This window comes from Panthera uncia, chromosome B4 (assembly GCF_023721935.1).
Source record: "Panthera uncia isolate 11264 chromosome B4, Puncia_PCG_1.0, whole genome shotgun sequence".
NCBI classification, from domain to species: domain Eukaryota; kingdom Metazoa; phylum Chordata; class Mammalia; order Carnivora; family Felidae; genus Panthera; species Panthera uncia.
This window is the reverse complement of record NC_064809.1, coordinates 55,252,241-55,277,474: the sequence shown is the minus strand read 5'-3', so window position 1 is coordinate 55,277,474 and position 25,234 is coordinate 55,252,241.

Here is a 25,234-nt window from a genome sequence, read left to right as displayed (position 1 = left end):
ACCTAAATGTCAGATCCCAAACCATAAAACCCCTAATAGAAAACATAGGCAGCTTTCTTTGACATCAGCCTTAGCAACATATTTGTGGATATGTCTCTTTAGGCAAAGGAAACAAAAGCAAAAATACACTATTGGGACTACACCAAAAAAAACCTTTTTGCACAGTGAAGGAAACCATCAATAAAATGAAAAGGCAACCTACTAAATGAGAGAAGATATTGGCAAATGATATATCTGATAAGAGGTTAATATCCAAAATATGTAAAGCATTTATACAACTCAGCACCAAAAAATTAATAATAATAATAAAATAAATTTAAAAACATACAAAAAACCCCACAAAACAATCTGATTAAAAAATGGTCAGAGGACCCAAATAGACATTTTCCTGAAATAGATGTATGGATGGCCAACAGATATGTAAAAGGATGCTCAACATTACTAATCAGGAAAGTGTAAGTCAAAAGCACAGTGAGATATTGCCTCACACTGGTCAGAAGGGCTAGTACCAAAAGACAAGAAGTAACAAACATTGGCAAGGATGTGGAGAAAGGGGACCCTCATACTCCCTTGGTGGAAAGGTGAATTGGTGCAACTGCTGTGGAAAACAGTATGGAAGTTCCTCAAAATATTAAACATAGAAATAATATATGATCCAGTAATCCCCCTACTGACTATTTATCCAAAGAAAATGAAACCATTAATTTGAAAAGATATATGAACCCCTGTTTATTGCAACATTATTTACAATAGCCAAGATATGGAAGCAACCAGTGTCCTTAAATAGCTAAATGGATAAAGAACACACACACACACACACACAGAGGAATATTATATTACTCAACCATAAAGAAATCTTGCCATTTCTGACAACATGGATGGACCTAAAGAGTTTTATCGTAAGTTAAATAAGTCAGAAAAAACGAATGCCATATCATATCACTTAAATGGGAAATTTTAAAAACTCCAAGATGGGCAAGCAAACAAAACAGACACTCTTAAATACAAAGAACAAACCAGTGGTTGCCAGAGGGGAGGAGAGTGAGGGGGGTGGGAAAAATTGATGAAGCGGATTAAGAGGTACAAACTTCCAGTTATAAAATAAATAAGCCATGGAGATGAAAAGTACAGCATGGGAAGATAGTCAATAATATTATATTATGTTGTATGGTGACAGATGGTAACTACACTTACCTTGGTGAACATTGAGTGATGTGTAGAATTGTTAAATCAATATGTTGTGCACCTGAAACTAATATAACACTCTGTCCATTATACTTCTAATAAATTTTTAAAATACAAAAAGAAAACAGAGAAAGATTTGAGGGCTCCCAATAATTTTGATAACCACTGTCTATAGTGGTCTTGAGTCCATGCCCCTCCACTTTGAATTTTCTTACACAATATTTGGTGTTTATTTTAGTTTCTTTTATATAATCCTTATTTAATCCTCCCAGATTATTAGCTCTTCAGGTTTTAGGTACTATACTATTTTTTTTTCCAGAATAAACATGAATTATTTCACCATCAGTCTTAAAAGTTCCTGAGGTTGGGCAAAGCCTGGATAGTGACTTAAATCCCAAGCACTTTTATTGAGTGACAACCCAGTTAGCAAGTCCCTGATACTGCACAGAGAACAGGGTAGATCACCCCTAGGGACTGTCCTTTTAATTTTAATTTTAATTTTTGGCTTCCCCAAGAATATTCTGACTTGTAAAAAGTTAAGAAATTTCCAATTAACAATTATTTTTCAAAGATCTATTGATATCCTAAATCTTTTTTCTAGTTAGTTAAAAAAAAAGCATTGGATTATAACTTTACTGTTTTTGAATATAACTTTCTTAGGGATTCATTTATTTAACAAACATTTATTGAGCATATGTTGCACAGAAGGCCCATGGAAAATACAAACATAGATGAGACACAGTTATTTCCTTCTAAACATTTATAATCCAGTAGGAAAGATAAGATGGTTATCGTGCCATAAGACATATTAGACCTTGATTCAAAGAATGTATCCAGGTAATTATGCAACTAATTTTTCTAAACTGTTTTTCCCAGCTTTCCATTTATCTGAAACTTGATATCATTTTGTTTATTTTCCTTCCTTATATTACCTCTTAAAAATATGGAGGCTTCAAACCAACATTTCAGATTGAGCCTTTATTAAAACTTCTAATGGCTGAGTACTGTGAAAGAAGTGTTTGCCATAGGCCCTCCAATATTTGTCAGGAAAGAGATTTTCCATGATGGTCTCACTGGATGTGTGGAAGAAGGGGCATAGGAGACACATATTTGGGCAGTATGTTAAAAAGAGTGCCTAAAAAGTGGGTCTTTTTATGCTCTGTCTACTATATCCTTTCTGCACAGTTCTTACCAAAAGCCCATGTAATTTACCATATGGATTTATATACCAAAAGTGAGTTCAGAGTTCAAAAAGTTACCGTTACAATAACATTCAACTCATTAGCTAATTAGCTGAAACTAATTAGTTGGACACCAGCTAATCACGACCATAAGTGGGTTAGTATTTTTCTCTTCTCATTTTTGGGAGAAAGAGCAAAAAATACACAAATTTAGTTGTATACTAGAATGAACAAAACAGGCTCATGTTAAGTATAAATGCTGTCTTATCTCGTGTATCATCCAAATTAAGATTCATTATTATGATCATAAGACCCTGTAAAAAATTCAGTAGTCATTTCCATTTACTATATTACTGAGATAACTGCTTATACATACAAAAAAGTAAGAATTGAAACTAAAGTAAAAATGAAAACAAAAACAAAACAAATATAAAACACTCTTTATTAGAAAATTAAATTTGTCTGAGCAAAAACCTTTGGCTATACTCCTGGTTTAAAAAAATATCATTTTATTATACATTATTCTGTGAATGTTGTGAGAGAGACAATAATTATAATAAACCTTTTCTATTTGGGGGTTAACAAAACAAGAAAACAAATGTGACAAGTTTTCATTATTGGCCCTTTCAGATGAAAGAAGGAAGTATAAAGGTTTGCAGAAAAAAAAAGAAGAAGAAGAAGAAAGAAAGAAAAAGAAAAGAAAAGAAAAGAAATGAATTATTTGGCTCAGTATCTGAATGAAAGTGTTTAATTTTTGCCATGTTACCCAAATTATTTACATTAATGCTACTCCATGACCTTAAGTTTATTTCTGCATTAATGTTGCATTTGTAATCATATCTTGGAAGGAATGGTTAGCTTGAAAGAATTGGAAGTGAGATATGGAATCTGGTCCCCTTAGGTCATTTGTTTGTATCCAGCTGAAGTCAGCAGTGGCTAAAATTCATTACCATCTGGCAGTTTTTCCATGGCCTCTGTGATAGAACTTGTGGTCCTAGTCTAGTACATACTAGACAGATGTCCAGGTCATAAAAATCACAACGATACTTGGCATTGTGTCACCCCCTTGTTGACAGTATCATCACACAGGCCAGAGATCGAAGTGGAATAAAGAATGAGCTGTCTTCATCCCATCCAGTGGTCCATTGGCAAACAGATACTCAGTCCTTATGTATTCTGTTTGTGGGAATAAAGCTCTTGGCTATACTCAAAGGAAATGGAAATAATGCTAATGAGTACAGCATCTCACAGCACAACACTATCAGGTGTTCTGATTTATCTCATTGCCCAGACACAAAATTAGGTGAAATGGTTAAACTTTCAAATCTTTCATTTGTGATGGCAGATAATGTTTTATGTACTCATGTTGTTTAAAGGTTTCAAACTATTGAATGAAGTGTGCAAGGCCAGTCACATCTGTGACTATAAACACAGTTTGTAAACTTGAGCTAGCCGTGCAAATTGTACTTCTTTACAACCTCTGCATATGCTATTCTGACATCATCTCCTACCTCTCTGGAGCATCCCAAACATTTCCCCTTGACAAGTACATATTCTGCCCTAGATTAAAAAACAAAAGCAAACAAACAACAAAACCTTATAACCTCAGCCTTTTCGCTAAATATTTCCATCACATTGTTGCTCTAAATGAATCTTCTGGTTCTAACAATGACGCTTCCCCTAGTTTTCCCTCCATTGGCTATTTTGAGATCTTTCTGCCTTTGCGATTTCCATATCTCCATGGATTATCCATTTAAAAAGAGTTCTCATTAAAAAGAATTCTAAGAGTTCACCTTCATTAATCATTCTCCATTAACCCAGCCACCCATTCCCATGGTCTTACCTTGTGCATGTCAACACTGGTAGCTGCACAATATCTAACCTCTCTGTTTAAAGCATTATATTCTCTGTATAAAGTATAATTCCACGTTACATTCTCTAATTCATTAATTCTTTACTAAACCAGTACCTCTAATCCACTGACCCTATTAACTTTTGACTGTCACTTTTGTCATCACATCCCTTGTGATGAAGGGCAGATTGCACAGCCCATCATTATCCATTACTTTCATACTGTCTTGTATAAACCTCTTCTTTCTTGTCTTTTACTCACCTTCCCTCCTTCTTCCCCTTTCAGGTGGGTTTTTACAACTGGTAAAAATCCAAGTTATATCTAACTCTCCTCTTGCTGTGGACTTACTTTCAAAGAATGGAATGTGACGCTCACAATCAGACAACTAGAATGTCTAGCCTCCATTTGAATTTATGACCCTAAAAGTAGGCCTTGGATAGTGATTGTCAATTCTATCAAGTTTTCTTAGTCATTTTCCTGTTCAGTTCACTCTTTTCAGTGTCCAAGAGACTCTTTCATACTTAAAACTTCCACTATGACTCCCTCCTCTTCACAGCTCAGCAGCCTGTTTCATATTCCATTGACAAAACTGTAACAAATGCACCACTCTGGTGAAGGATGAGAATGTGGGAGGCTTTACAAGGATGACAATAGAAGGTGTATCTCTGTACCTTTCTCTCAATTTTGCTGTGAACCTAAAATGGTGTTAGAAAAATAGTCTTAAAAATATCATACAAGATGGAAAACAACAAAAAAATAGAAGCAACCAGAAGAGAACTTCTATACCATCTCACCATCTTATCCATCAACTTATCCATCTTTCTTTTACATCATTATCTTCTCCACTGTCATTAGATTTTTCCACTAGTGTTTAACACCACATAATATCATCCATCTTGAAAAAAATACCAAATGCAGCCTTGATGATGTGGTCAAGTTCTCTCCAGTTCCTGTAAGCATTTCTCTGCCATTCTTTATGGTAAAAGTCCTTAGAGATTGGGCAGTGTTTATTATCTCAAATTTCTCTCCATTCCCATCTTTTCTCTTTAATACAGCACAGCTATTTCACTCAAAGAACTCTTAAAGTCAATTTATTGAAAGATCCAATGGTCAATTTTCAATCCTAATCTTCTTCAACCTCTCAACATCATTTAAGAGTTGGCCATTCCTTCATTCTCAAAATATTTTCTTCACTAGCTTCCAGTGCTCTGCTTTTTCCTTGTTAGCCTCTTAGCTGACTGGCTGCTCGCTCTTGATCTCCATACAATAGAATATTATTCAGCAATGACAAGAAATAGAGTATTGATATTTACTGTAACATGGATGAGCACCGAAAACATTACTCTATACGAAAGAAGCCACTATCAGTTAATGGACATTTGGATTATTTATAATTTTTGACTGTAATAAATAATGTTGCTATGAGCATTCATACAAGTATTCATGTAGATATATATTTTCATTTATCTTGAGTATATATGCAGAAGTATAATGACTAGATCATATGCATAACTCTAGGTTTAAACTTTTGAGGAACTGTTGGTTTGTTTTCCAAAGTGACTGTGCCATGTTACATTTTCACGAGCATTGTATGAGAGTTGGATTTATGTGCATTCTCACCAGCACCTTTTATTACCTGGGTTTTAAAATTATTATTATTATTATTATAGCCACCCTATGGAGTGTGAAGTGGTATATCATCGTGATTTTGACTTGCATTTTCCTGAGGACTAATGATGTTTTAATCGTTCCTTATATATTCTGGATATGAGTTCTTTATCAGATATACAATTTGAAAATATTTTCTCCCATTCTGTGGATTATCTCTTTAGTTTTGTGATGGTGTCCTTTGAAGCTCAAAATTTTTTAATTTTGAAGATGTTCAGTTTATCCATATCTTTCTTGTTCCTGTGTTTCTCATATAATATGTAAGAAATCATTGTCTAACCCAAGGTCATGAAGATTTACCTCGGTATCTTCTTCTAAGAGTTTTATAGGAGAAGGTAGGAGGCTCAGCTTTATTCTTTTACATGTGGATATCCAATTGTCCTAGCACCTTCCACTGATAAGACTATTCTTTTTCATTTAATTATCTTGGCACCCTTGTCAACAGTCAACTGGTAGTGATGTGAGCGTTTATATCTGGACTATCAATGTTATTCCATTGATCTATTTTTATCCTTATGCCAGTACCACACTGCCTTGATTTCTGTAGCTTTCAAGTAAATTTTAAAATTGGAAAGTTTGAGTCCTCTGACTCTCTTCTTTTTATTTCAAGATTTTTTTTTACTACTTTGGTCTCAAATAGCAACATAAATTTTAAGATCAGCTTGTTAGTTTTTGCAAAGAATTGAGACTGGAAAACCAGAAGAACAACATGTGAGAGGAGTGAAGAAAAAAAAAATGAGACAAAGAAGAGGATCTGATTTCATGTTATTCACACTACCTGTAGAGCAATGAGGATCTTACTGATATATATAAATGAAAAAATCACGAATTGCTTGTTACCTTTCTACTGATGCTTTTCAATAAGATGGGAACACCCCAATTGAAGTATAAATTAATTAAGTTGCCTAAATCTCAAGATTTTCAATTTTATCACATGAGATGATTTATATAAAGTATGGAAACTACAAGTAGTGCAAGAAATCAATTTAAAATGGGAATACACGAGGTGATTCAGATTAAGGAGTACACTTGTGATGAGCGCCAGGCAATAAGTGGAATTGTTGAATCACTATACTATGCATCTGAAAATAATATAGCAATGTAAAAATATAAAAATAAAGGTATGCTTACAAAATATAAAATAAAATAAAAAGGGGAATACACAAAGCAGGTAGAAAGATTTCTTGTTGATTTTAACAATGTTCTAAGATGAGTAATAAGGTAGACATGGGAATCAAACCTGTCTACCTCATTTATTAGCAACTATTTAAAACATCCTTATATAATCTTGTGCTCCCTTGTATCAGTGATATAATTTTAGAAGGCAAACTATTTGTTTGACAAGTTTTTAAAAATCATAAGTAGATGCATTTTTTATCTAGAAGCTTTGACAGCTATTCCTGCAGCTTGCCTATGATCTCTCTTTTCAATCTCTAATTGGTCATACAATCTCCATCCTTGATTAAGATGCTTTGTAGACAAGAGATCTGACTTTCATCTTGGAACTGCAGTGCCTAATCCAGTGTCTTGTGATGGCAGGTGATCAATAAATGTTTATTGAATAGGTGAATGACACTTAAGCATTCCTATAGGAAGATAAACAAAAGTGTGACTGGTTGAGCTCCATTAATTTTATTTTGAAGTAGGCAAGGTGAAATGAACAGCTAAATGTAATCGGGGCAGCTGACGATGAAGATCACAGTGTCAGTTCATTCTCAGCAATCCTGCAGTACGTTCCAGACTCAGAGGATGGAATGGCAAGGAATGGCAAGGGTGACATGGAGCAATTATATTGCATTTAGTCAAATGTTTTCTATTGCAGATCTTAGCAGTTGTCACTCCTTTCACATCTCAATTTCCCAAGTGTAATAAGGCTACAAATGTGCTATCTTCCCATTCAGCTGAGGCTGAGTTTCTATTCATATAATCACAACCCAAGTTATCATGAATTAAGTCATGTGCCATTCAAGAATGTGATGTTCACATTTATGAAAGAATTAATATGTGCAGCTACATTGCCTTTAACAAATTTTTATTAGGCAGGGTATGAAATGCATTGGTAAGAAATACTTAACAGATGATACTGTGACAATGTGCTATTAAGCATGTTACTGTAATGTCAATATTATTAAACCTATGTACCCAGCTAATCCATGAATATAAATTACTTTTGTATCAGCCATCCTTTATTATTTATTAGAATCACTGTAATAGCTATAACTATTCCACAGAGACAACCTAAGGGCATTTTGCCATCAAAATTGGAGCCTAGAGAACCATTGAATTCAGAACTTATTCAACAGTGAGTCCCTTAGGCACTGTTTCTTCAGACCATTTTGTTGAATCAGATGTGACTAAAAGATGTGATTGTTTTCCAGTGCAAATCAAGATAGCCACAATAACTACTGTCATTATTTGTCGAGGCCTACTAGCTACCTGGGACTGTAGCCAAGCACTTTGCATGTACTGTTGCAAATGATCTCTCAATTTCTGTGACATTTTATTCCCTAATTCAGGAGAAACAAACTGTGATGAAAGAGATGAGAAAGAAACCTGTCTAAAGTGTCAAAGCTTCAGTGCAAATACTTGGATCCAAACTCGGTTGTCTTTGTTACCAATCACAGATTTTTACATAGGACTGAATTATGCGGTAAACCATTGCAATTTGGAATAATTGAAAAAATTGGAAAAATTGGAAAATTTGGAATAACTCATATTTGAGTTCACTACCAGCTGATGACACTACATTTTTGTCTTAGCTTCTCTCTTTGCAAAACAGAGATGGCACTTTGTTGTAAAAATAGTTTTGCACCGTAAGTGTAAGATTATGTTAAAAGGTTTCCCACAAAATCACGGCTATTTCCAAAGCACAATGGAACATTTGGTTTTATTATCCCCACCAGAAAGAGTCCAGTAAAATGCACAAGATTATTTCCTAATTTTCAGCCCTTCTTACACTCAGTCTAATGTTTAATTTGTTTTGAGATTTCAGGATCATTCTTTATTTGGGCTGTCTTCCATTTCCTGATACTTTGTCTGAAATTTTTGCCCACTTTTAGGTATTTTGGTTAATTAAATAAATATGTGTGTGTGCATGTAGAATGTTCCTCTTATCAGCAGCACTGTCACATACTGAGGGAAGGTCAAATCATCACAGGATGTGGAGAGGTATTAGGTCAGGGGAGAAAGCACCTTTGCTGGGATAAAGAGGTGGCCTCAGTGTCTGCAGATCTGTTTGTCTTCCATATTCTACTAAATATGAGCAATAGGCATTGCAGCTCAAACTCTGACCCTTTCCTCAAAAATCTGTCATCTTCCTGAAAACAAACACTGTATCTGAAATACCACCACAGGTCTTTATTATTTGAATTCATTTTTATAGCCATCGAGAACAAGATGCAAACTGCAGTCTTCTTGGAAAAGATGCGAAGTCAACGGCTGGCCATTTCTTTCTTCCTCTTCCTATTTCTTTCTCATGGAAATCAGTACGTGGTGTGCATTATTCTGCTCTAAAATGAAATTTGCTAATAAACTGTGACTCAATTCCACAGATGACTAAATCTATGGACTGCTGTTGCCCTGTCTCCTCATTCCATTTTAATTTTCTTCTTATTTTTGTTAATCTGGCTATTTATTTGTTTATTTAAAAGTATAAACTGGGGCTCCTGAGTGGTTTGGTCCGTTAAGCGACTGACTCTTGATTTCAGGTCAGGTCATGATCTCATGGTTCATGAGTTCAAGCCCTGCATGAAGCTCCGTGCTGACAGTGCCGAGTCTGCTTGGGATTTTCTCTCTCTCCTCACTCTCTGTCCCTCCCCCACCTGTGTGCTCACACACACTCTCTCTCTCTCTCTCCCTTTCTCTCCAAATAAATAAATAAAAACTTAAAAAATATATATAAACCAAGTTCTGTGGGAGCATAGAGGACAGAACAATGTGTTGGTCTGTGGAGGTCAAGGAGGGATCCACAGAGGAGGTGATAACTGGAGCTGAAGTGTGAATTTGATTATGTGTGTTCACTTCATCTATGGAATGGGCTAACAACCAACTAGCTCGTGCCACGACTCCAGATTGGTGCAAAGGACAACCTCCATTTAGATTGTCTAATAGCAGTTGCTAAAAAACACTGTGTTTTAGTTTCACAGTTTTCAATCTTTTAGATCAGGTTTTTATTGTTAGGTTGCCTTAGGTTTTTTAGATGCGTAAGAGAAAAAAAAAATCATGTTGAATGTTAATATCCGTCTCACAGGGTTAAAAATTCAATCAGATCTTAATAGATCCCAAATTAACCTCAATTAGGGCATCATCATTGTCAAGATTTTAATATCCTTAATTGCTGAGCTGAATGTTTATCACTTTTAGCAATGAATAAATAGTGCTAAGATGAATGGAATGAAATACATACAGATTTATATTAACCTGAGATACGCATAATGCTAGGCATTCAAATATCATTTTATATTCTATAACCTCTATTACAAAGATATAAAAAATACAGTCTTATAGACACTCATTTAATATTTACTTAACATTAATTACTTTAACAAACACCTATTGAGTGATCACACTCCATACAGTTATTTCATGTACTATATGAGAGGTGTGAAAAAGGAAGCATTCATAAAACCCAGTCTCGCTGAAATCTGCTGGCTGTAAAATGATCTTCTATGGTTTCAACCTGTGTTTTTTCTTTTACATAGATCTGATGGTATATTAAAGGATGCCTTAGGAATTAAAACAATATGATTTAACATCTCCTAGGAGAGTTAAAATTTTTAGAAGTGTCACATGCAAAGTACCTCATCCTTTGTCTTGTATCATAAGTACTTAACACTTTAAAAATTACTATTATTTTTGCTATTACTACTACTACTGCTACTGCTATATCTAATTGACTGATACTTGAATTTTCTGTATTCTGGATGCAGAAGAATTAAAACCATCCCACATTATTGGCATACAAGGAAATGCAGAAGTGGAGAGTTTGCAGCACTAATAATAATAATAACAACAATAAATGATATGGTGTTACAAATTTTGCTGTAAGTTTAAATACAATCTGGGAATACCTTGAGTAATTTGGTGAAAACTTCTCAAACTAAATACAATTTATATGGTCAAAACTGTAAACAAGATAAAAATTTTATTTAGTTTGAGAATTTTTCACCAATTACTCAAGGTATTCCAAGATTCTATTTAAACTTATAGCAAAATTTGTAGCATATTATTATTATTATTGCTGAAAACTCTCCACTTTTGCCCTTTCTTGTATGCCAATAGTCTGGAATGATTTTAATTCTTTCACATCCAGAATACAGAAAATACAGATATAAGCATTTTAACTAAACTGACCCCTTTCTTTCTTTCTTTCTTTCTCTTTCTTGATGTTTATTTATTTATTTTTGAGACAGAGATAGCACAAGCTGGGGAGGGGCAGAGAGAGAGGGAGACACAGAATCTGAAGCAGTCTCTGGGCTCTTGAGCGGTTAGCACAGAGCCCAATACAGGGCTCAAACTCATGAACTGCGGGATTATGACCTGAGCCAAAGTCTGACGCTCAACCAACTGAGCTACCCAGTCTTCTTGACTGGTTTCTATTTTATCTGTGGCTTAAGCAGATATAGTCTTTCTTACTCAAGACAAGTTGCAAATTTGAGGTCTTCTCTGATTATCCATATTCTTCCTTGAGTTAAAGTATTGACCAATGTATTATTGAATTAACTGGATTAGGTAGAGGCCAACTAAAAAGCAGCTTTAGGGGCACCTGAGTGTCTCAGTCAGTTAAGCAACTGACTCTTGATTTTGGCTCACGTCATGATCTCACAGTTTTTGGGATCAAGCCCCACTTCGGGCTCCATGCTGACGGCACAGAGCTTGATTGGTATTTTCTCTCCCTCTCTCTCTGCCCCTCCCTGCCCTCATGTGCACAGTCACACTCTCTTACTCTCTTTCTCTCGAAATAAATACACTTTAAAAAATAAAAATAAAAAAAGGAACTTTATTCTTGCATATCACTGCATTTCCACCACGCTCTATTGGAACTTTTTTTTTCTCACTCCTTGAGATATCTTGGGTTGATCCCAAATCCTTCCTCATCATATTCAAGTGTGAAATAATTATTTCATTTCAAGTTATAGTAAAAAGCCCAGTCCAATCCAATAATTAAATGTTAAACCTCTTCTCCAGTTCAAACTTTTTTTCCTCCCAAAGCTCAGAAACCCTATTCTTTTCATCTTGTTCCTCCATTCTAGTTCCTCCTCCATTCACTGTATAGTCTCAGGACTATAGGATCAGGGATGGAATGAGAAGAAGGAATAGAGATAAAGATACAAAGCTATAGTTTGACTGATAAATGTGGATTCTGGCAAAGGTTCAGATTTCCAAATGTTGATCTATTCTCTGATGAGTTCCTTACAGATTCCCCAGTGGAAACTCTGGCTTCTCAAGTCACTCACACCAACCACCCAATCCCTGGATTCCCAGAGTTCATTTGGTTAAGATTTGCATAGAGTTTCAAGGCAATTCAAGGTCATGTCCCTTCATAAGAGTCCTCATTTGGCTTCAGGAGAAACCATTATCCTACCATTGGTGAGAATGTGGTACATTCTTTTTAATATTCTAACAAAGATTCAGCCAACTTCTTACAATTAGACTGCTTTTCAGACATGAGGAAGATACTAAATTTCTCAAGTTTGAGAAAACATAGGAATAGGTCTCAATGAGATTCTCTAGACATCTCCTCCACTACCCCTGTGTGCTTTCAAGGTTAGTGATGACTAAATGTTGCCTGATATATCATAGGTCATCTCTTAGAAAATCCTGAAAGGATGATCCAATACATCTTTATTATTGTGAAAGAGTACTAATATCCTTTGTTCTCAGATGTTGGGACCTTAGCCAAAATGGATATGATAGGAATTGTTCCTTTTAACATCAGGATATATAGATGAATTTATTTTATTTTCCCCTTTGTTTAAATGTTCCCTTGAGTACAAGAATCATGTCTTATGTAGCATTACCCTATTATAGAAAAAGGCATGGTGCCTTTTGCATATTTTATATTTCCAGTAAATATTTACTGACTGGTTATATGGTTAGGGGTAGTTTTGCCACTTCCCTATTCTACCAAAACACAAGCAGGGAACTTTCTATTACCAGATTCAATCTGGTTCCTGGGGGAAGTGGTGCCATATTCAAGGTTTTAACTAAAGAGACATAAATGAAGGAACTACTTATGGTAGTGAGGGTTAAGGAAGCCCGAAAGGTAAAAGCTCTCTGGGATAGGCAACAGTAGGGAACCATTGCCACCCTTAAGTCCGAGGAAGTAAAAGGAGGGAATGATGTTCCTGAAGGAAGGTGGGGTTGGTGGAAAGAAGGTGGTCTGATGGGATCCAAGGTCATAGTGTCAGTTCACTGGTCAGACCAGTGGCAAGGTAGAAAAGGAGCATAGGTTTGGGTCCAGGCTGAGGAGTACCCTATCTTCATCTCCTCCGAACCTCCAGCTCTAGTCGGTGCCTGCCATGGTCTAAAGCCAACTGAGTCCATATCACAAGGGTGTGTCACTCTAGAGGTCAGCCTTATGGGACAGAGAACAGGGCAGAAATGTACAGATAAAGACCTTCAGAAATGTACAAAGGACCATAGAAGGAGGCAGGTGGCTGAGAACAAAAATCATGTTATTATAGTTGGAAAAATCAAACTAGTATATATGAATAAAGCCCTGTAATGAACCTGAGGTATACCATAAAAACAATATTTTTATAATATAACATAATAATAAATATATATTTTATAATAATATATTATATATAATTAAACACTTGTTCTGGGGTATACTTCAGATTCATTACAAAGTAAACACATTTTGGGGGAATAACTTGAAATCTAAACTTACATGGATTTTTGTTTATTTTTGTTTATTTATACGCTGCCTTACTCAAAAAAAAATGTTTACAACAATTCACATTGATACATATATATAACATAGTGACATGCAATCAGACAATAACAAAGAAAAATAAACGTATCAATGTTGGAAGAACTGAAGTTAATTCACAAAATATAGGCCATATTATAGGCCATAAATTTGGTTCAAAGGTTTCCTGCAGTCAGTTCCAAAAATGTTTCTCTCCCACAATATTTATTGAGTCCCTATGATGGTATTTGGGTGCTGAGGATACTGCAGTGAGCATGAAAACAAGGTCAAATTGAATTTATATTTTATTGAAAGATACAAAAAGAAAAGAGAAGACAAACATTTAAGATAATGTTAGATTGAGATAAAGCTATGAAGAAAATAAAATAGGATAATGGAATAGAGTGCCTGGGGTGACTTTAGATCTTGAAATGAGAGGAAAAAAAAACCTCTTTGAGGAATAATATTTATACTAAAATTTCAATGATAACATAATCGTGGTCAAAGGAAGTGAGAGCAGAGAATGGACTCTAAAGAGATCTGAGCAGCTGCATTTAACTGTCAGGTGTCATATTATCCCTCAAGGGAAATGTTAAGGTTACAAACAATTAGTACATACAGAATTTTTGGGTTGAAAATTTCCTGTTAGCACATGCTGGACTAGCTTGTTTTACTCATCATTGTATATGCACTTGCTTTTTCATAACTGTCCTAGATGCTTTAATCACTGTTTTCAAACTCTGGTTAGTTTGATAAAACTTGATTTAGCAATTAGCACGTGTCCAAACACAGACAATGTATCACCACATTCATCTGCTAGGGCTGCCATCACAGAATATCACAGACAGGGGGGGGCTTAAACATCAGAAATTCATTAACTCACAGTTCTGGAGTCCAAGATCAAGGTGCCAGTAGGGTTGGTTGGTTTTGGGTGGGACTTCTCTTCCTGGCTTGCAGACAGCTGCTTTCTTGTGCCCTCATGTGGCCTTTTCTCTGTGTTCATGGAGGTGAGAGAGGGGTCTTTTTATAAGTATACCAGTCCTATTGGATTAAGGTCCCATACTTTATGATCTCTTTTAACCATAATTTCCTTAAAAGCCCCATCTCCAAATAGTCACATATGGTGTTAAGACTTCAACATATGAATATGCGGGGAATGAAATTCTGTCCAGGCCCATCGTAAAGAACTCATACGGAAGAATTAAAATAGTTTTGAAAAAAACATATCAGGTGCCTGATTGTGTCACACTGAACAAATATTCTAAAGGGAAGACTAAGAAAAGCTCAAGTTGTTAAAGTGACTTACAGAAAAAAATGCAATGTGACCCAAAATGCTATGAATATGCCGCTCTGGAGATTTTGAATCTGAATATATGAATCTGTTGACTTAATAAAAGTATAAAAATTATTTTCTTCATTTGGCTTCCATTTTTTTATTGTGATGGAACAAATGGATTGGAAAATTGCAAAGAAAATATACATATAATACATCTTCGTAAAATGTTTATATCACTAATAAATGACTGCAAATTAAGAAAAGGAGAAATGCTGTGGCTTCATTATCAAAATACAGCCCAAATCCTATCTCTTGTCACCACCTACATTGCATCTGACCTGGCTCAAAGTCCCCTTGTCTCTTGCCTAGATTATTGCAATAGATTATTACCAAACTGCTCTGCTCTCCCCCACCTTCTGTCAGAGTGGTTCTGTTACAACATAAATCAGGCCATGCCACTCTTTTGTTCAAAACTGTCTAATGGTGTCCCATTGCACTCAAAGAAAAAGCTAATCTCCTTACCAGAACTCCCAAGTGCCTATACTATCCAGCCCTCACTATTTGGTCTCATACTGAAAAAAAGTATCCTAACCCCATGAGGTGTCACTCCCAAGCTGACACTTTAGCTGCACATTTCATAGGCTGGCAGTTTCTGTTGGTGTGGGTTTATGGCAGGACCAGTGGATTCTATGGTTGTGTGTTCATTGTCATACTTCCTCCAATGTAAAATAGTTCTCTTGGTCAAAAGACATGCTGTGAAGGATCCCATGGTGATAAATCAAATATTTTGTAAGTCTTTGGATAGTGATACTGGTGGTGGTGGTGTTAATGGTGGGCAGGAAAAGGAAGTCCACAAACCGAACTCATACCAGTTTCAGTGAGGATATATCACTGCTTCTTACAGGGTAGAAGCTCTAATATAATAAACTTACCCCCAAGTAACTGGTTGGTATACTCAAGGGATGTCAGTCTGACAGACATTCAGAAGCAGCAGTCGCTAGATAAGTCTCAATGAGTGAAACTTCATGCTGCAGGACCCATGCATATACCCACTGTCATTGCCCAAACAGGTTTTTGGTTTGCAGGATGTTTGTGGAAGCACTGCAGTGGCCAAGAACAGACTCTGGATGAGTCACCCTGCCTACCTCATTGTCAAATGGCTTCTATACAAGCATACTCTCTGGTAGGTCTTGAATGAGGCACAAAAATGTATAAACATTAGATGCAAGCCAATAAGTCCACCTTCATGCTTTTTTTCATGTTTCATTTATCTTTTCTCCAGTCCTCCAATCTTGTCTCTTCTATACACTGAAGAATCAGCCAAGCCAATTGACTGCTTTGAGCTATATTATATTCTGACCTTCGACCATACTTCCACCCCAGTTGGTGACTAGGTGTATTGTTTAAATCTCTACTTACTGGGAGAATTTTACCTCATCACTGTTTTTGAGGGCTACCCTTCATTGGAGCCCTCATGGCTTAGCAGTCTAGTTTTGGCTTGCAATAATACACTGAGTTGACTTATCAATGATCAATGAACCAGAACTGGGTTTCTTTCCTTTTCTGACAACTGATTACAAGGAATACCCCATGAGTCCCTAGATGTGAGTGAAGGAAGAGGAATAAATGTGACAGAGAAAGGTGACATGAGGTCTAGGAATGTAACTCACCTGTGTCCAATCATAATGTACCCTATTCTTGTGCCAAATCCAAAATTATGACTTTGTGAGTTTGACCATGCCTAGCTCATAATGAAGATCTCTAGTTGCATAGTCATTTTATGTCCTATGGTCATGTTCTTAGGTCTACTAATGCCCAGTGTTGTCCAGAAGATGCTTTTTGAATGGTTAATAGTTCTCTGCTGCAGATAACATGACTTTGCTAAAGGATGGGTTCAGGAATCTACTAGGTCTACTGTGAAATAGTTCAAAACCCCATTTATTACTTGGCTTTAAAATTCCCCACTCTGAAGGGCTAGTGGACTATAGTAGGGTTTGGATTTCCAAGGGCTTAATTAACATCAATTCAGATCCAATAGCAGTAATCCTTGAAAAGTTTAGGTACCTATTCCTTCTTTTTTTTTTCTAGTGCATGATTGTTTTAGTAAATGAACAAATAGCCCTTTGGATTGGTAGAAGGAATTTTTACATATAAGTTTTTGACAGTGTAGTAAACTACTTCCTCAGGGAGATCTGGCCTCCCTTTCATCCAGTCTGCAGATTGACTCTTGGCTAGAAATAGTGTTAGGGGCTGTGAATCACTTACTTTGCTTTCAGAGATGAAGTAAGACTTTAATAGAATGTCCATTTATACTATACATGGTGGGCCCAGTCTCAGGGCTGCCATGATCAATTAATCACTGACAAAGATCTCTGCAGATCAAACCATTCTGATTATTACTCTGGGCCTTCTGCACATTACAGTAATTACCCACACATTGTCACTGGCAATTAGTGTTCTACTTGACCTCCACTTTCCAGGATTCCATCATTCTAGTTGAAATCAGAGAGCCCTTTTCGGTGGTAGTGTTTCCCACTGTCATTCTTGACTTTCAGAATTTATCAGGCATACTGATGACACTTTCACCTATGTATTTCTGAGGGCCTTGGTGAAAAGGGAGTTTTCTACATTCTCCAGAGGAAACAGATAGGGAGATGAGTAAGAAAATCACACAAAATATTTCACTCCAATCTCTCCCTAACCCTTTGGATTTTTCTTCTTAGAGCAAGAGTCAGCAAATGTTTTCATTAAAGGGCCTGATAGCTATATTTTATGTTTTGTAGGTAATATCTCTGTCACAATTACTCAACTCTGTATGAAAGTAGCCCTAGGAAATACATAAAATAAAAAGCATGGTTGTGTCCCAGTAAAACTTTATTTACAAAAACTATTTGCAGGCTGGATTTGGTTCATGGGTCATAGTTGTTGACCTTTTTCTACAATATACCAACAAATTTCTACTTTATTTACTACAGGACTGTTAGAGTTCAGGTTTTTTTCAACCATTCAAGCAAACTGATAGTTAATATTATCCTCCTTGAATTGCAGATCTCTGGTGGATGTATGTATACCAATAAATTCAATCACAAAAAGATCAAATATCACATTGCTTTAAATGTAGTCTACCTTTAAAGTATATGTATATGTATATGTATATGTATATGTATATGTATATGTATAAATGCACACACATACACATATTCCCCAGAAATGATCGGCAGAATCTTGAAATTCTTTTGGTGTGCGTGGTATACTTCCTCCTTGTCACACTTTGCACCTGTGATCCACCAAGATCTGAGATAGAAACAATGAGAAGTAGGTATAGGTCATGGGAAGGATAAGCAGTTTCCTACAAGGCCATAAAATCATGGGAAGTCATTACAGGCTCTTCAGGCAAGGAATTACATTCAGGTAGTAGAATAAGGGCTACTTCGGCAAGGAAGGGAGACTCAGAGAAATTTAAGAGTTCAAGTTTTTTAATTTCATTGAAAACTGTCCATACACCACCACCCCTTAGTAAAGGCTTGATTTTTACTCTAATCAATTTCCATACCTTATCATTAAAAACTACATGATTACAAATTCAAATCACATAGTGATCCTGGTACTCCAGCATAAGATTTTAGATTTTTTTTTTTTTTAATTTGACCTCATGGATCTAAGAAAGAAGATAACTGTTTACTCAGTTAATAGATGATTTCTAATTTCTTATCTGGCTCTTGAGTAATATCATTTCTTTTCCCTCCAGTTGTCTAGCATAATTAGAAACAGCCAGCCCATCCCTAGTCCTGTTGCTCCATTTTACTTCAGAAGCTACTCAGTCTCCCAAACCCTTGATTTCTATAGTTCCTTGATATTGGTGACAATGGATGACTTAAGTAGCTTTGGTTTGGCATACAGCACCAGTGTTTCATTTCCCATTGTCAGTGGGGCCATTACTGCCTTAAAATCTAATCAAATCAATAAAACCTAATCTAATTCCAGATTCCTGTCTATTAAGTTTCTCTTCCCTGAAATCACTTCAGGTACCAAAACTTGTATCTTTATGAATTTAATAGAACAAGAGACACTTTAAAAGTTACAGGAATAAAATATAAAAATATTAAAAGAATTAGAGGGTGGCCTTTGGAAGTTCCCTGGGAACCTTCAGCAATCTCTGAGTCTTTAGAAATGTTCTGTCTGCAGCTGCAAAGCTGAAACTACGAAGTCACAGAAACTAAATACTTTGCAGCTACCCTTATGTCTGGCCACTCAAACTTTACCCAGAGTAACCCAAAGTGACATTTAACCACAATTTTGCCTTCCAAACCTTGATGGTTTCTCTCCTAGAAAACTCCAATTCAAAACATGGCTTCTTCTCTGCAAAGAAGACATTGTCCTTAGAAGTGGGTGCTAGCAATACAAAGTTGGCAGTAGACAATCCAGTACATGCCTGGAGGTTAGCGGTCAGCAAACATTTACAGAGCAGTTTACATCTATGAACTCATTTAATCCTACCAAAATACTATAAGTTTCATTATTGTTGACATTTTATAGATAAAGAAATGGGGGACCGAAAAGTTGAGCAACATGCGAAGGTCACACAGCTGGGACATGGGGAGAAAATACAAAAAAAAAAAAAAACCAGGTAGCGAAAGTCCAGAATACCTGTTGTTCCCCACTATACCATTCAGTAAAGAGGAGTGGCAACTTGTTGATACTGGTTATCTCAGGTCAGTGAAAGAACAGGTAATTTCTATTCTCTTGTGTGTAATTATTCATGCCTTATTACATTTTACCACTGAACATGAACCGCTGTCGCATAAATGACTATTAAAATTATTTTTAAAGGATGTTTTCATATTGTGGAATCAGGAGATTTGGCTCTTGGTCTTGACTCCTGTACCATGTGACTCTGTGATGTTTGCGCCCTAACCAAACACCACACCTACAGCAGAGCATTGCAAGTGCCTTATGGCACATTATTTTTACATATTAACACTCTCTACCAAAAAGTATGGCCCCTGAGAGGAGACACGGTGTCATGGCCATCTTTGTATCTTGGTATGCCTGACAATACTCACATGTGTGTATCATGTGTGTTTAGTAAACAATTACAAAATGAGTAAATTATCCTAGGGGGTCTCCACCTTTACAGGAATCATTCTGTAGTGTGACAATGTAGATTCAGATAATATGTAAGATTTAGATCTACAACCTCTTACCTGAAGTCCTGAAATTTGTAATGCTTGGGAAACAGAATGTTTTGTTTATAATTCACTTGGCAGTAATACCAGACCTGGCCTGAACTGCTTCAGTACAAACCTCATCTGAAGGGACACAAGGCTACTTGTAATCTTTTATTTATTATACTTAAAGTAAATATTAATATATTTCACTCGAGAAGTATTTATGTATTTTGAGTTGCTGCCTCAGACTCCATTAAGAATGTTACCAAAATGTTTCTGAATTCCATTATACATCCGGTCTCTTTTGGATAAGGGAGCATGACCTGTGTTTTCTGTTGTGGACCCATACTTCTGTGTCTCTTTCCAGGCTTGAGTCCCTCTAACCAATACTTCCAAATGCTTCTTCCTAAGGATGGAGGAGATAAGAGGCCAGGCAGGAGCACCTGGGTGGCTGAGTCAGGTGTGTCTGATTCTTGAACTTAGGTCATGATCTCATGGTTCGTGAGTTCAAGGTCTGCATTGGGATCTGCACTGACAGAGTCTCTCTGCCTCTCTCTCTTTCTCTCTCTCTCAAAAATAAATAAACATTAAAAAAAAAAGACTTGAACTAAGCAGAGCTTTGGATATTAATGGAGCTACATTTCAATAATGGGAAGGATTTTTTTCTTTTCAGCCAGATGTTACTTTGATGGCTTTTAGGGTGTAACATAGGTTTTTTGTTTGTTTGTTTCTATGCTATTTTGATCCAGCTTTGGGGCCCTGTCCAGAGGCTGATCAGATCCTCCTTTTGAACAGCTGAATAAGTCCACACCCCAACCAGTTCCCTTATCCCTTATTGGTTCTCACACTCAGGCCACTATGCACTTGCCCGAATTGTCCCAGGACCAAGTACCTGACAACTAGGGACTGCTCCTATGCCCTGGAGCCTGTGAAATTACTCGTGTCAGCCAATCCACAGGAGGCTCAGGAAATTTAGCTCACCGTGCCCCACTTAGCGTACACAAGCTGCTCCTACAACTGGGTCAAGCTCTCATCCTGGCCTTGGGTGCAGCCCTGATGGGGCCCTTCCTGGCCCTTCTCTCCTGTGGAGCTGTAAGTAACAGAGTTCTGCCTTTCCTCAATCCAAGACTTGGCGTGCTGTCTTGGAGCTTTCAAATCCTATAAAATATAGTGGTAGAGCAGCCATCCTTACTTCCTGTCCTAGGCAGACACACATGGTGCCATTGGAGAACTAGCTCTCTCTTCCCTTTGCTTCTCTTCCTCTCTTACAGCCATTTTCCACTGAGCAAACCTAACCGTGGGGTTCCAGGATTTATACCCAAAGTGGGGTGTTTAAGGGAGTGAGAGACAAGATGGGAAAGAGTGTTTAGGCTGGTGGTGCCCAATGCTGACAGCACAAGAAATTCACCTGGTACTCTTTTAAGAATGATTAAATCTGAGACATGAATCTAGCCCAATTAAATTAGAATCTGTGGGGTGAGACCATGTGGAAGAATTTTTTTTGAAGTTCCATCAGGTGATTCAAATGTGTGGCCAGATTTGAAATGTATGGCTTTAGGCCTTGATTCTAAATGTTCTTCATGTAGCTAACTATTGAGTCTGGCTCCCTTAGCCCAAAACCCGAAAGGGAAGAGGGGTAATTGATGGGGCAGAGTTCATACAGACCTTGTTCTCTGACTTTGTCCCATCACAATATCATAAAAATCTCACCCTGACACTTAGGACCTACCAACTGTAATGATTATATCAATGTAACATTGAATAGTAGATAATTACCTCATTGCTTTCCCTTAATTGAATCTTGATACATTGATTTTCTAAATGTATAAAACATGAAAACATGAAGCATTTAACATTATATTATTTTGTCTTCTTGTACAAGTGACAGAGAACAGGGAAAAGAATCTAGATTTAAAAAATTTACTGATACAATAACCTCTTTCCCAAATTCAGTTTTTATGCTTTTTAATTATTTTTAATTATTGATTTATAGTAGATATTAACTGTATCATTTTTTAGTTCTTTGAGTTGAGACTTTACCTTATCTTTCTTCTCACCAATATACTGTAATGGGTTTCTTTAACTGGATCTTCTTCCAGTCAGATAACTTGCAGTCTGTTAACTACTTGGGAAGTTTTATAGCTCTGTTATTGCTCTGTTATTTGTAGTCTCTCCTGTTCTTAACTATGCTATTGTTTTAGGTGAAGATGGTTGTGATGGTAGGTTGCATAAAAGACCTTATTTCAGGGCCCTTCCTATATCCATGCTATTTGTGGTATGACTGACCTCATTTTCCTGCCATGACCAAATGAATGAGGTAGAGAGTACGCTGGTTCTGAGAGTAAGCCTTTAAAGGACTTGACTGTTCTATTTTTACTTGTCCCCTTTTGCTATCTGTCATGGCCATGAGAGGAGCTTCCTCCAGGTAGCTGCTTCCCTGACAGTAGGGGCCCAAGAATAAACACACGTGAAGTGAAGCACAAACCTGCACAAGTAGGTTCTTGAGGCAGAGACACATAGCTGAGCCCAGCCTAGATCAGAACACTTCCCATTCTCCCACAAACATACCATCTAAATAAGTGTTTATAATAGTGTGACATTGAGGTTTTTAAAAATTTTATTGAGTTTTTTTATTTTCATTCAACATTGAAATTTGCATGTGTGCATGTTATGCTGCATTACAGTTCATGAGCTAGCTGATACAATGGTTAATACCTAGGGGATTTACAGTAACTCATGATTCGACTTCTTTGCATTATTTTTTAATATACAGAAAATGATTTTAAATACATTAATAATACAAATATTTAAGAATGTTATCTGGAATTTAATATTTTTAAGTTGAAATTTTTTCTTGAGATCAATTTTTCAGAGTGAAAATATTGATTATGGTTGTTTATAATTATTTATCTTTTAGATTAAATTGCATCAATATTCATTTACTATTGCAAGACTTCAAATTAAAAGAATAGACTTGCTTTAAAAGTTCTTTTTTTTCTTTAGCTCATTTTTTACAATATTGACCTTTTAAATATATTGGGTTAATATTACCATTGGATTGTGTTGATGGAATTCTTATAGCTTTTACTGTTTGACTCAATATGAAGCAATGGAAACTTCTACTTTAGGACCCACTGGTAACCTGGTCTATCATTTAAAAAATATTCTTTTCTCAGTTTTCTGATTTATTCAATGAATAGAAGGGTGATCATCTCACACAATAAGACATCTTGGATGCGATGCAGTTGGTGGTAGTAGTTTGATTTTATAAGGAAGTTGTTTTGTCAACATTGCACTAGAATCTAGGAATGTGAAATTGTGGTTTCTACAGAGTATAAACAAGTCTTGTAGCTTGAAAGTCAAGTAAATTAATTTTAGTTCTTGACTTAAACTACTGCTGAGAAGTACCTCATTTCCTGATTCTTCCTTCTCTAGATTAAGGGTTACGTGAAAGTCAAGTTGTGCTCATTTGTCCTCCTTCTAGAGAGATTTCACCTGACTGCTTATTTCTCACTTTCTTCTCAAAACAATTGGTTTCTGAAATTCTCTCTTCTGTTCCTCTCTCTCTCCTTTCCTCTTTTTATTTTTACCTCCCTCCCTGTCTTCTGTTATTGCCATCCTTCCTTCCTTTTTCTTTCTTTCTTTTTCTTTCTTTCTTTCTTTCTTTCTTTCTTTTTCTTTCTTTTTCTTCCTCCCTCCCTCCTTTCCTTCTTTCTTCCCTTCCCTCCTTGCTTTCTCTTTTTTCCTTCCTTCCTTCCTTCCCTCCTTTTTTTCTTTCTTCTTTCTTTCTTTCTTTCTTTCTCATCTTCAGTCTTATGACTAACAAAAATCCAAGAGTCTCAATACATTGATCCTTAAAAAAGAAAAACAAAACAAACAAGAGGTAGAGATAGGTTCCAATCCTAGGTGTTCATGACTTCAAGTCTACATTTTTGTTTCCTTCTCACTGTTCAGACCTGTACAAGTGAAAATAATAACAACAACAACAACAAAAGGATTCACTTCAAATCAAAAGAATCTCTAGTAAAATCATCCAACTGCCAGCACAGATGCATGCATGAAGCAGCTTAGCATTTTTAGCAGACACGGGAGAGACTAAAAACGTTCATCAGAATACTCCCCAAATATTGAAAAAAAATCTTTTTATTCTCAAACCTTTTGTAGGTTGCTTTAAACATGTTGACAGTGGTAATAGATATTTGGAAGGAATCTATTTACACTGTCCTCCTTTCTGGTGGAAATAAATGAGTTGTGCATTTCCACTTTTAGTTGGTTTTAAAAAGTAAATGTAAGACAGATATTCCAAGAATTATACAAAGGGAAAGGACCTCAAACCCCAACTTTGTGTCAGCACATCACAGAAAGGAGAAAGTATGGAAAAGCAATGGCTTCTTCAACTCAAATAAGCCAAACACACTTAGTGAGCACTTAAAATATGGAAAGCATTAGGTTAGGAAAAGTAGTTGATATAGAAGGCTGTTAAGACATCAGAACATACATTCTATTTAGAGGAGAAGATAATTACACAAAAGAAAAGTTGTCAAGGAGTGGTACATAGTGTTACGTAGGTATACATAGTGTTGCAAAAATGTTCCAGAAAATAAGTTCTATAATAATCGAAAAAAAAAAGAGCCTTTCAGGTAAACTGATGTGGAAAAGGAAGGTATCAGAGAAAAAACAAACAGAAAGCAAACAAAAACTCATCCTGGGGGCAAATAAGGCAGGCAACTAACAAATAAGATACTATCTGCAACATAATGTATGTAAAGTGTGACATCCATATAGGCATGTGATATGTTAAGCCACCATTCTCCAAGGTATGCTACATAATATTAATAATATATAACACTTATTTAAACCTTACTATATGCTGGTCACTTTTATGAATCATTGCTACTCTATGGTTCATAGACCAACATTTTCAGCATTATCTTGTTAAAAATGCAGAATTTTTGTCCCCACCCCAGACTTACTGAAACAGAATTTACA